The following is a 13,253-nucleotide window of genomic DNA, read 5'->3' as shown; positions in this document are numbered from 1 at the left end:
GTAATCACTGTTGTTGATGGTAGTGTTGGTAATGTTATTCTGAGGCTGTTGCATATGTATGGTGGGATAAATAAAATGATAATTATGTGTCACTGAATCTATGGATTTGTTGAAAGGAGATACAGATGTAATATCAGTGAGGTTAGGTAAAAACTTTGTAGCCTTAAATTTGACTTGGCATTAATCAATAAGAACTCATGATATAGTTTAACTTAAAGGAAAATTGTAGCTGTGTACCAGGGAAAGGCTTTAAAACAATGACCAACCTTGTGGCAATAATACTCCTAGCAACTACACTGTGATATCTAAATACCATTTCCCTGCCAAAAAAGGAACAAAGACTAGTTTTAAAAATGGCTAATTATGGGGTCTAGAGCAGAAAATGTACAAGAGGATCCTGGAATATCTTAGCATTCTGAAAAGCAAGGAAGCCATCAAAGTATTAGGGGCACGTCAAAAGGACTCTGGAGCAACATAAACAAACTTCCACTGGCCAAATACGGCATCATCTGAGCATCAATAAGGGTAATAACTGCAAGGATTCGAAGCACATCATATATGTTTAAATGCATGAGTTCATAACAATGCTAAAAATGATCACAGATCATCTTTGGTAGGTGATAAAGAACCAGCTCATTATTTTGGGAACTGGTAAATAAATAAAGGGAAAGTATCGAGCACTCCTCCTGCCTTTTCCTTGTGATTTCTACCTCAGAACAAGTGTACCATAATAAAGGTCAATGCAAAAACTTGGGAATCAGTGAGGAGAGTGTCAAAATCAGACTCGGGGAATTGTGGAACACCAACCACAGTGTGGAAGACCAAGGGGGAAGTGGAGAGAGTGATGGCAAGAAGAGTTTGCAGACTGTCATAATAGTTTAGAAGAGTGATAGGGAGGTCTGGAAACAAAATAGCGGCAATGAGGATGGAGAGGAACGGACAAATTCGATTAACTAATTGGATGAATGAGAGGAGTTAAAAATATCACTGAAGTTTTTGTATCTTGGTTGATTGATGATGGAAAACCAATACTCTCATCAAATTCCAAAAAGTTCAAAATTATCCTTAGGAAAAAATGCACAATGGCCAATTAGGGAATAAGGAAAAATAGGAAAAGAAGTAATTGCTGGCATTGCCCTTCTTCCTAGAATCTACTTTTTTCCATAAGATCCATTACATTTACTTCCAAGGTATACAAATACTTTTTAACACTGAGTTTATTCGGTTCATTTCTGTCTCTCTTTCACTGAGAGACACCTCAAATAAGTGATCTATACTCATTATTTCCAGGAAAATGAGTCCAAAGACCTGAGTTCTAGTCCTCACGCACCAGTTTCTAGCTGTGTGACTTTGGGCCAGTTACCTTTCTAAGCCTCAATAATCTTATCTATAAATAGGTAATAATATTTATCCTACTTATTTCCATGCGGTCTATTCATTCATGTAATAAACTACTAAGACAACAGTGACAGCAGCAGCAGCAACAACAAGATAATTTAACACTGCTTTGAATACTGGAAAACACGAGAATAAAATTAGATATTGCAAAAAAAGGCATGTATGATTTAAAGTATTATAGAAGACATTATTTCCTCAATTTGTAATTAGTTATCAACAGCTGCTAGATGCACATCATGGTGCAGGATTAACCATACATTAGTCGGCATTTGATAAAAACCAACTGCTTCCCAAGCATTCCCCTAGGCAACTAGTGTGTATATTTTCAGTAATTCTCACTACCCTTGAAGGTAGACATAATTATCTGAAATTCACCCATTGGGACCCTGGGACCCAGAGAGCTTAAATAACCTGCTCAATGTCAAAACAGCCAGAAGTAATGAAACCAGGACTCTAACCCAGGAATCTCTTCTGGATCAAGAACTATAACTCAGTTACCCATGCACAAGGGGCCTAAATGAACGCTGGTCACAAAACTACCACTGAAAATATTTGTTGACTTTTCTGCCCCTTTTAAACAGGATAAACTACAGCACCATTTCTTTCAATAAAGCAGAAAGAATTTTACTTTCCAACAATATCCGATTACAAAAACTCACTAATGCAATCTACTAGAAAATTACCTGAATATTAAGCCAAAAAATCCTTTTTAACATATAAAATAAAAATTTACAATGTTTTACAATATAACGTGTAGAATGAACCAATTTTGTGGGAACTTCATCTGTTCAAACTGCAGCAAACAAATAGGTAAATAAGAGTCCTCAGAGACAAAACAAATGTCACAAAGCTCAAGCACAAATGTACATTCATATTAGTAACTGACATGCCCTGTAGTCCTTCGAGTACAATTCTTAAGAAGCTTGGCAAATGGGTTTTAAACCTTCAACAAATTAGAAGGAGGCAGGGAGAAAGCTATGGGAAGGCACACTGACAATGGTAAAACAAGACATCTGACAGCAAGAGAAAGAAGAAAATTATAAAAACCAGTTAAAGAAAGGTAAGAAGAGGGCCGGCCCCATGGCTTAGCGGTTAAGTGCACGAGCTCTGCTACTGGCAGCCCGGGTTTGGATCCCTGCGCGCACCGACGCACCGCTTCTCCGGCCATGCTGAGGCCGCGTCCCACATACAGCAACTAGAAGGCTGTGCAACTATGACATACAACTATCTACTGGGGCTTTGAGGGAAAAAAGGAGGATTGGCAATAGATGTTAGCTCAGAGCCGGTCTTCCTCAGCAAAAAGAGGAGGATTAGCACCATGTTAGCTCAGGGCTGATCTCCCTCACAAAAAAAAAAAAAAAAAGAAGAGCACAACAATCTGGGATCATATACTGTAGAAGCAAATACTTCTACAAGTATCAACAGATCCTAAGGGTATCGCAAAAACACTCTACGGTAATAGCTGTAAAGATGGCCATGAGTCAGCAAGAAAAATATTTAACCAAAGTATTTTTTTATTGAGGTAACATTGGTTTATAACATTATATAAGTTTCAGGTGTACAACATTATAATTCAACATCTGTATATACTACAGCGAGCTCTCCACCAAAAGTCTAGTTTTCATCCATCACCATACAACTGACTCCCTTTACGCACTTTGCCCTCCCCCTCATGCCCCCTGCTCTCTGGTACCACCAATCTGTTGTCTACTTCTATAAGTTTGTCTTTGTTTTATTTTGGTTTTGGTTTTTGGTTTGGAGTAGGGTGGGGTTGGGGTTGGTTTTCTTTGGTTTGGTTTCATATTCCACATATAACTGAAATCATACGGCATTTGTCTTTCTCCATCTGACTTATTTCACTTAGCATAATACCCTCAAAATCCATCCATGTTGCTGCAACTGGCAAGATTTCATCTTCTTTATGGCTGAGTAGCATTCCCTTGTATATATACACCACATCTTCTTTATCCATTTATCCACTGATGGGCACTTAGGTTGGTTCCATATCTTGGCTACTATAAATAATGCTACAATGAACATAGGGGTGCATATATCTGTTCAAATTAGTGTTTTTGTATTCTTTGGATAAATACCCAGGGTGGAATAGCTGGATCATATGGAAGTCCTATTGTTAATTTTTTGAGGAATCTCTATACTGTTTTCCATAGTAGTTGCACCAATTTACATTCCCACCAACAATGTACAAGGGTTCCCTTTTCTCCACATCCTCTCCAACACCTGTTATTTCTTGTCTTTTTGATAATAGCCATTCCAAAGAGCATGAGGTGATAGCTCATTGACGTTTTGCTTTGTATTTCCCTAATAATTAGTGATTTTGAACATCTTTTCATGTGCCTGTTGGCCATTTGTATATCTTCTTTATAAAAATGTCTATTCAGATCCTCTGCCCATTTTTAATCAGGTTATTAAGTTGTACAAGTTCTTTATATATTTTGGATATTAACCCCTTATCCAATATATGATTTGCAAATACAGTCATGCATCACTTAACAAGGAGGATATGTTCTGAGAGATGCATTGTAAGGTGATTTCGTTGTTGTGCAAACATAATAGAGTGTACTTACACAAACCTAGATGGTATAGCCTACTACACACCTAGGCTATATGGTACTGAACTCATGCGACCACTGCCGTATGTGCAGTTCATCACTGACCAAAATATTGTTATGCAGTGCATGACTGTATCTTCTCCCATTCGCTAGGTTGTCTTTTCATTTTGTTGATGGTCTCCTTTGCTGTGCAGAATATTTTAGTTTGATGAAGTCCCATTTGTTTATTTTTGCGATTCTCTCCCTTGCCTCAGGAGACATAATCAAAAACATATTGCTAGGAATAATGTCAAGGAGCATACTGTCTATGTTTTCTTCTAGGAGTTCTATGGTATCAGGTCTCATGTTGACATCTTTAATCCATTTTCAGTTAATTTCTGTAATTCTTTGTTTCTTCAAAAGTAATTCTTTTGCACGTGGCTCTCCAGTTTTCCCAACACCATTTATTGAAGAGACTTTCCATTCTCCATTGTATGTTCTTGACTCCTTTGTCATAAATTAGTTGTCCATATAGGTGTGGGTTTATTTCTGGGCTCTCAATTTTGTTCCATTGATCTGTGAGTCTTTTTCTGCCAATACCATGCTATTTTGGTTACTATAACTTTGTAGTATAATCTGAAATCAGGGAGTGTGATACCTCTGGCTTTGTTCTGTTTTCTCAGGATTGTTCTGGCTATTTGTGGTGCCATACAAATTTTAGGATTTTTTGCCAATTTCTGTGATAGGGATTGTATTGAATCTGTAGATTGCTTTAGGTAATATGGACATTTTAACAATGTTAATTCTTCTAATCCATGAGCATGGAATATCTTTCCATTTCTTTATGTCTTCAATTTCTTTCAGTCATGTGTTATATTTTTCAGTGTACAGGTCTTTCACCTCCTTGGTTAGATTTATTCCTAGGTATTTTATTTTTCTTGTTACGATTGTAAGTGGGATTGTTTTCTTAATTTCCCTTTCTGATAGTTCGTTGTTAGTGGTTAGAAACGCAACATATTTTTGTATATTGATATTGTACTCTGAAACTTGACTGTACTCAATTAGTATTTCTAGTTGATTTTTGGTAGAATCTTTAGAGTTTTCTATATATAAAATCATGTCATCTGCAAATAGTGACAGCTTTACTTTTTCCTTTCCCATTTGAACTCCTTTTATTTCTTTTTCTTGTCTGATTGCTCTGGCTAGAACTTCCAGTACTATGTTGAATAAAAGTGGCAATAGTGGACAGCCTTTTCTTGTTCCTAATCTTACAGTAAAAGCTTTCAGTTTTTCACTGTTGAGTATGATGTCAGCTTGAGTGTGTCATATATAGCCTTTATTATGTTGAGGTCCATTCCCTCTATACTCATTTTATTGAGAGTTCTTATCATAAATGGATGTTGAATCTTGTCAAATGCTTTTCCTGCATCTTTGAGATGATCATATGATTTTTATCCTTTAATTTGTTAATGTTATGTATCATGGTGATTGATTTGCAGACGTTGAACGATCCTTGCATTCTTGGTATAAATTGCACTTGATCATGGTGTATGATGCTTTTAATGTATTGTTGTATTCACTTTGCTAACATTTTGTTGAGGATTTTTGCATCTAACTTAATAAGAAATATTGGCCTGTAGTTTTCTTTTCTTGTTTTGTCCTTGTCTGGTATTGGTATCAGGGTAATGTTGGCCTCATAACATCAGTTAGGAAGCATCCTATCCCCTTTGAATTTTTGGAACAGTTTGAGAAGGATACATGTTAAATCTGTGAAAGTTTGGTAGAATTTACTAGTGAGGCCATCTGGTCCTGGACTTTTGTTTTGGGGGAGGTTTTTGATTACTGTTTCCATCTCCTTACTACTGATCAATCTATTCAGATTTTCTATTTCTTTATGGTTCAATCTTGTAAGGTTGTATGATTCTAAGATTTCAGCCATTTCTTCTAGATTTTCTAATTTGTTGGCATATAGGTGTTTGTAGCAGTCTCTTATGAAGTCTATTTTCTCTGAAGTAAGTATGACTACACCTGCTTTCTTTTGCTTGGAGTGTCATATGCTACCCCTTCACTTTGAGCTTATGTTTCTCAATAGAGCTGAGATGAGTCTCGAGAAGGCAGCACATAGTTGGGTCTTGTTTTTTAATCTATTCAGCCGCTCTGTGCCTTTTGATTGGTGAGTTCAATCCATTTACATTCAGGGTGATTACTGATGTATGAGGACTTACTACTGTCATTTTATCTTTTGTTTTCTGATTGCTCTATATCTCCATTGTTTCTTTTCTCTTCTGTTTCTGTCTTCCATTTTAGTTTGGTGGTTTTCTATGATGTTTTTCTAAGTCTCTTCTTTTTTTATGTTTCTTATCTCTGCTCTAGACTTTCCTTTTGTGGTTACCATGAGGTTTGTATAAAACATCTCATAGTGTCTTATCTACATTTGCGTATACAAGTTCTGTCCTTTTCCTCTTCCCCTTTTATGTTTTTATTATCACAAATTATCTATTTTAGTGTTGCCTTTTTCCCCTTTAATCTTTATGCTATTAGTGTTTAATATCCTATTCTGTAATAGTATGGCAATTTTCTAGTTCTCTCTATTTATCACCTTACTGAGTTTTGTATACTTTCGCCTCTTTGTTTCCAGTAGAAGAGCTCCTTTCAATATTTCTTGTAAGGCAGGTCTAGTGGTGGTGAACTCCTTCAGCTTTGTTTGTGTGGCAAAGCCTTTATTTCTCCTTCATATCTAAAGGATAACTTTGCTGGATATAGTATTCTTGGCAGGCAGTTTATATCTTTCTATATTTTGAATATGTCATTCTACTCTCTCCTAGTCCATACAGTTTCTGCTGAGAAATCTGCTGATGGCCTAATGGGGGTTCCTTTATAGGTTACTGGGTTTTTTTTCCCTTGGCTGCCTTTAAATTTCTTTGTCATTGACTTTTGACACTTTTAATATAATGTATCTTGAAGAAAGTCTTTTTGCATTGAGATAATAAGGTGTTCTATTAGCTTCATGGACTTGTATATCCAGTTCCTTCCCCAGGTTTGGGAAGTTCTCAGCTATTATTTCTTTAAATAAGGTCTTTGCTCCCTTCTCCTTCTGGGAAACCCATTACCCTTGGGTTGCTTTTACTAATGGAGTCAGATATTTCTCACAGAGTTTCATTTCTTTTTCATCTTAGTTCTCTCTCTTCTTCCATCTGAATCATTTCTAGATTTTAATCTTTGAACTCACTGATTCTTTCTTCCACATGATCTGCTGTATTTCCCATGGTTTCTACTGTATTCTTCATCTCATTTACTGAGTTCTTCAACTCTAGAATTTTCGTGTGCTTTTTTTTAAGACTTTCAATCTCTTTGGTAAAGTTCTCCTTCTGTACATTAACTTTATTCCTAAGTTCACTGAACTGTCTGTCCAAGTTTTCTTATAGCTCGTTGAGTTTCTTCACGAAAACGTTTTGAATTCTCCATCACTTAGAGTGTTACCTTCCATGACTTTAAGTTTGGTTTGTGGAGAATTATCATTTTCTTTTCTTTTTTTTTCTAGGAAGATTGGCCCTGTGCTAACATCTGTTGCCAATCTTCCTCTTTTTTACTTTTTTCACCCTAAAGCCCCTGTATGTAGTTGTGTATCATAGTTGTAGAGTTGTAGCTCTTCTATATGGGACACCGCCTCAGCATGGTTTGATGAGCAGTGAGTAGGTCCATGCCAAGGAACCGAACCAGCAAACCCTGGGCCACCGAAGCAGATTGTACGAACTCAACTGCTACACCACAGGGCTGGCCTCTATCATTTTCCTTTTTTGATATCATGTTACTGTAATTTTTCTTGGTGCTTGATGAGTTGTTCCTCTGCTGGTGCATTTGTAGTAGCGCCTTTCTTGTTTAGGTAAGGCTTTGTTTACTTTCATTCTGAGCTGTCTCTGGTTATATTTGAGAGCCAGCACTTTCCACTCTCTACTTCCTCAGAAGTGTGGTCAGTGCCCTCATTGTCATTCCTTGTGACTCCAAGGTCACTGATGCCTTGATGCTGCAGGTATTGCTGCGGTTGTGGGCATCGCCACTGGGGTCACTGGGATGGTGAGTGCATGTGCTGCTCCTGGGGTCACCTGGGTTGTAGGTTCCACCACTGCTGTGGGAGGCAGGGGGTGGGTGGGACAGGAGTCAGTGTCACAGGTGCCTCTGCTAAGTCTCGGGTTGTCAGGTTTGCAGGCACCATCGCTGCGGGTGGAGGGGCCAGGGTGTGGGCACCACTGCGGCTAGGGAGACCAGGGTCACAGGCTCCACCACTGCTACTGCTTAGTTCCCTGTGGCCTCAGGCACCATTGTGGCCAGGGGGCCAGAGTCACATGTGTGGCAGCTCTTGCTGCTACTGGGTTTTCTGGGGGTGCTAGCATCGCCACTGCCAGGGGCACTGGATTTGCAGGAGTCGTTGCCACTGTTGGGCAGGCTGGGATCATGTGTTGCCATAGGGGGGTTGTACCTGGGTCACAGGTGCTGCCACGGTTCCTAGAGCCTCTGATGGCAGATGCCACCAAGGTTTCTGAAGCCTCTGGTCTTGGGGACCACTGCAGCTTCCGGAGCCTCAGGTCATGGGTGTTGCCACCAAACCAGGGGCACCAGGGTCTTGGACGCAGACCCCATTGCCAGTAGGGCTGGGGTCGCAGGCACCACCACCACTACTATGGTGGGGAGGGGGCAGAGTTGCCGGCACCCCCACAGTTCCTGGAGCCTCTGGTCTTGGGAGCTGCAGCCACTGTTCCCATGGTTCCTCCCACCTCCACTAGACCCAGTCTCCTCACCTTCAGATGTACAGATGTCTGGATCTCTCAGGCAACCTGATGTCGTGTGCAAAGGATCCTCTGTTGGGCTATGGATGTCCAACTGGTTGTAACTTAAAGGGAAGAGACAAATGAAATGACTCACACTGCCATGCTGCTGACGTCACTATATCAACCAAAGTATTAAAAATGAAAAATACATTGGTGTTAAGGAGGTTAACTGTTATTTAAAAAGAAAAATTCTAGAATGGTTCATTTCTCAAGGAGTCAAGAAATCTGAGGCTTAACTGCTATGAACAGCATCTTTACTTTTCTTCACCTTATTTTCACATTTAAAACTATAGCAAATTCACTGAGGCTATATCAACTATCTTAACCCTGCTATTAAGATAAATCTTATAATGTATAAAAGAGTAGGGGATAATGATAACATGCATACTGAGAGATTTGGGAGCTTACAGCAAGAAAAATTCACTCCTCATCACTATACAAATACCCTTATTAATGAAGAAAATGCATTTCAGAGATACAGTTTATCGTCTGTACCTTCATTACCAGTAGTAGACATAATATGGAAAAAAGTGTGTACATTACGATATAACTTCCTTTCCAAGCTTCAGGACACATACACACCACAACTTTCCTCCAGGTAAGGTGTGTTTCAGGCCCTTGATCCTCTCGATGAAATGCTCCACTCTCTCGCCTACAATGTCCCAGATGACAACCCTTCCATTCTCAGGGAAGAGGCATTATGGTATAATGGGTAAGACCATGGACTCTGCAGATAGCCAGCACGGGTTCAAATACTAGCTCTATCACTGAATTGTGTGATCCTAAGTACCTAATTCTTATATGTAAAATGCACAGTAAAAGTAGCTAGCACTTAACATCACTCAAAAAATGTTAGTGACATGTAATTTATAGCACACCTACAAAGAACCAGGGACTGTGCAGGACATTAAGGATATGAAGATGAGGGCTGGCCCCGTGGCCCAGTGATTGAGCTCGGCAAGCTCCACTATGGTGGCCCGGGTTTGCAGGTTCGGATCCCAGGCACCGACCTATACCACTCATCAGCCATGCTGTGGCGGCGACTCACATACAAAATAAAGGAAGATTGGCACAGATGTTAGCTCAGGGCGAATCTTCCTCAAGCAAAAAGAGGAAGATTGGCACAGATGTTAGCTCAGGGCGAATCTTCCTCAGGAAAAAAAAAAGGATACAAAAATGAATAAAGAACAGTAACCACCTTCAAAGAACTCCTTCTCATGGGGAAAACAGACCATTAAAATAGAGCATACACTTACTATGAACAAAGGTATGTATGCTATGGTGCTATGGAACACAGAGAAGGAAGACTAAACCCAATGGATTCCCAAGGGACAGGTCTTCTGTGTCTTAAAAGAAGGTGGACAAGCAAAACAAAGGCTACAATAATATCTCCTGAGACACAATTAGGGTTAATGCCAGTGCATCATATATAACTGAATGTGAGGTGCTTTGTGTTTCTAAACTGCAAAGCATTATATGCACACTGTCGACTACAAAGGTCTTGAAAAAGCCCAACTCTCCCCATTCACCAATCAGGCAGCCCGAAATTCCCACAGTAAAGGCTCATCTCCCAGGCATGCCATTATATCCTTTTAGAAAACGCAAAAGACACCTAAAGGTGGAGGCAGATGAAAAGGGAACTAATATTTATAGAAGTCCTCTATGTGCCAGGCACTTTACATTAATTATTTCACCTAATCCCCACAACAACCCAGTGAGAAAGGTATTATGATCCTCGCTTTACAAGTAAAGAAACAGAGACTTCACAAAGTTAATTACTGTGCCCAATGTCACAACTACTAAGTGGATGAGTTGGGATTCTAACCTGGAAAATCTGAACTGCAATCACTAAATTACACTGCTACCCTACTATATCAACACGGAGGTAACATACATTAAGGGGTATCAGTCAGTCACTGTGTTAGTTTGCTGGGGCTGCCATAACCGAGTACCACAGACTGCGAGGCTTAAATAACAGAAAATAACTGTCTCACAATTCTGGATGCTAGAAGAATGAGATCAAGGTGTTGGCAAGGTTGGTTTCTTCTGAGGCCTCTCTCCTTGGCTCGCAGATGGCCATCATCTCCCTGTGCCTTCATGTGGTCTTCCTTCTGTGTCTTAATCTCCTCTTCTTATAAGGATATCAGTCATATTGGATTAAGGCCCACCCTAAAATACCCTATATCTCCAAATACAGTCAAATTCTGAAATACTGGGGATTAGCACTTCAACGATCGAATTTAGCAGGGACACAATTCAGCCCATAACAGTCACACTGTGAAAAAGATCCTCATTCTAAGACAATATGGGGAAGAACCGTAAATGTTTTTAAATCATAAATGAAATTTGTGAAGGTTGTTTTGAGAAATGTAGGTATGTACTTATAGCAAGGTAGAGCCAATGAGTCAGTGCTTACCACTCCCTAGGGAGCATTTGGGAAATGTGCTGGGGTGCTTTAACAACTTATAATTATTGGGGGAAACCACTAGCATTTGGAGGGCAGAGGCCATAGTCATGGAATGTGTGGAGCAGTCCCACACAACAAAGAATTGCCGCATATCTCAGAAGAGAGGAATGTTCTGCCAGACTAAACCCAACACAAACAGGTATCAGGAGCACTCTTGTAAATACTAATACTAGGTAGCATTTATAAGAAGCTAAGAGAAAAGCCCAATAATTTAGGACAAAGTCTTTATGGAGAGAGAAGCTTGAATCAAAGATATTGTCTCAAAATTAAATGATGTACTCTCTCCATGCTCTATATATTAGAGCATTTTCAACTACCTATTTGTTCAAAAGAGTTTTAGTGCAATAGTGGTATTATTGCAAAAGCAATGAAACCTCTCCAAAAATGTCACAGAGGATATGAGTCTCCTTTTCATAAATTTCAAACAGAGCATTATTAAATTAGTAGACACACAAACCACATGGCTCTCAATAAAAGTAACTTTTAATATTTCAGATTGTCATACTATATATTTGAAAAAAATTTTATAACACTAAAAAAACCTCTGCTGTGCAAGATCATATTGAAAGTATTTGTTTGGGGATTGCCTGTTGTTTTTCAATGTTCTCTGTGTAGAGACATCTCTTGCCCACTTCTGCATAGCTTCTTGTTTTATTGTTTCTCTTTTTAAATCATCCTCTACTCCTCATCACCTAGAGAAGGATATGTCTTTTGAAGTACTGGTAACCTAAAATATGCCTCAACAGGTAGTAATACTTCAAAATACGAGATATGCTTTCTGTGACACTTCGTCAGTACCCTGTCCCATATCACAACATAAGAAATTATTTTGTCACTATACTTATGGCCCAGGTCATTTGTGAAAACATCATACTTCCTCATTTTCTCCATTGTGACAATCTATCATTTGTCCTGGCATGTTTTCCCTACTTCAAGAATTTCCTGTTTTCTCTTATCATATACAAACAAGTCTGATTACGGCCCATGTGCATTATTAATTTTTCATTTTCCTAGTATCCTATACAGAATTATCTTCTTACTTCTCACAAACCCAAACTGACTCTTTAGAAGTAGGTCCAAGCATCAATTACTTCATTCCATCTTCTAATACAACTGTGCCTCACAATTACATCCTGAAATATATACTGTGTTATAAACTACATTCATTTGTCCTTTATATTATAATCATGGTGTTATATTTTTATTACATGTATAGATAGGTTATATTATCTATGAAATTTATTTCTGGTAATTAAAGAAAGTGTTACAAATTATTTATTTAAAAGAAGGAGGTAGGGGTCTGATAGGACTGAGAGCCACATACAGTGACTTGCAGAGACCTGAACCAAGAACTCAAAAACTAGTCCTGAAGCTGGGCAAGAGAAAAAGGAAAATGTTCTTCATCACTGGTACTCTCATAGCTCAGCAAACAGAACTAAGAAATAGTAGCCCAAAAACTGGAAGCAAAGAAGTTAAAGAAAGAGTTGAGAAGTGGTTTATAAGAAACCCAACAATTCGAGCATGAATATGCAAAACTGACTTCTGGTCAATTTAGACCTGACCCAGCAGTAGACATAGCATCAGGGTTGATTAAGGAGTCTTAAACAGAACAAAGACTACCTAGAATTTCAATTCTGAATGGGTGGCAAGAAGCTGAATTTGACTAATCAATTCTTTTAAAGTCTATGATCCACATAGCACCCTCACCACTAGAGTAAAGTTGTACCTCAACTGGCCTGTGTATGTGCTGAACTGCAGAGGGATAAGAAAACGGGGTCAAGAGGTCAGAAAATAAGAAAGGTCAAGAGGTCACACTACCAAGGGTTTAGCTTCCGAAGAAGAAAATTCTGTCACTAATGGGCTCCCATCACAGCTCTAAACATACCAATGAAAAAATGTTCACGGCACTGAAGAGAACTAAGGAGGACAATTGGTTCAAGCCATTAACTCTAAGTGGGCTTCATTTTCCCTAAGCCTGGGCCAACATCTGAGGCAGTAACTCTGGGTTACTTT

At 38.9% G+C, this 13,253-nt stretch overlaps 1 protein-coding gene across 1 annotated transcript in view; it reads right to left on the bottom strand.

Moving 5' to 3' along the window:
* Positions 1 to 8,835, bottom strand: part of KLHL13 (kelch like family member 13) — a 132,683-nt gene extending 123,848 nt beyond the window's left edge. Inside the window, exon 1 of the mRNA XM_087427530.1 lies at positions 8,744 to 8,835. The gene's annotated coding sequence lies outside the window, so the exon portion shown is untranslated. The remainder of the gene's footprint in view (positions 1 to 8,743) is intronic.
* Between the last annotated feature and the right edge of the window lie 4,418 nt (positions 8,836 to 13,253).

This window comes from Ceratotherium simum, chromosome X, assembly GCF_057802395.1.
Source record: "Ceratotherium simum simum isolate JZ-2026a chromosome X, ASM5780239v1, whole genome shotgun sequence".
Taxonomy (NCBI): domain Eukaryota; kingdom Metazoa; phylum Chordata; class Mammalia; order Perissodactyla; family Rhinocerotidae; genus Ceratotherium; species Ceratotherium simum.
This window is presented reverse-complemented; position numbering and strand designations above follow the sequence as displayed.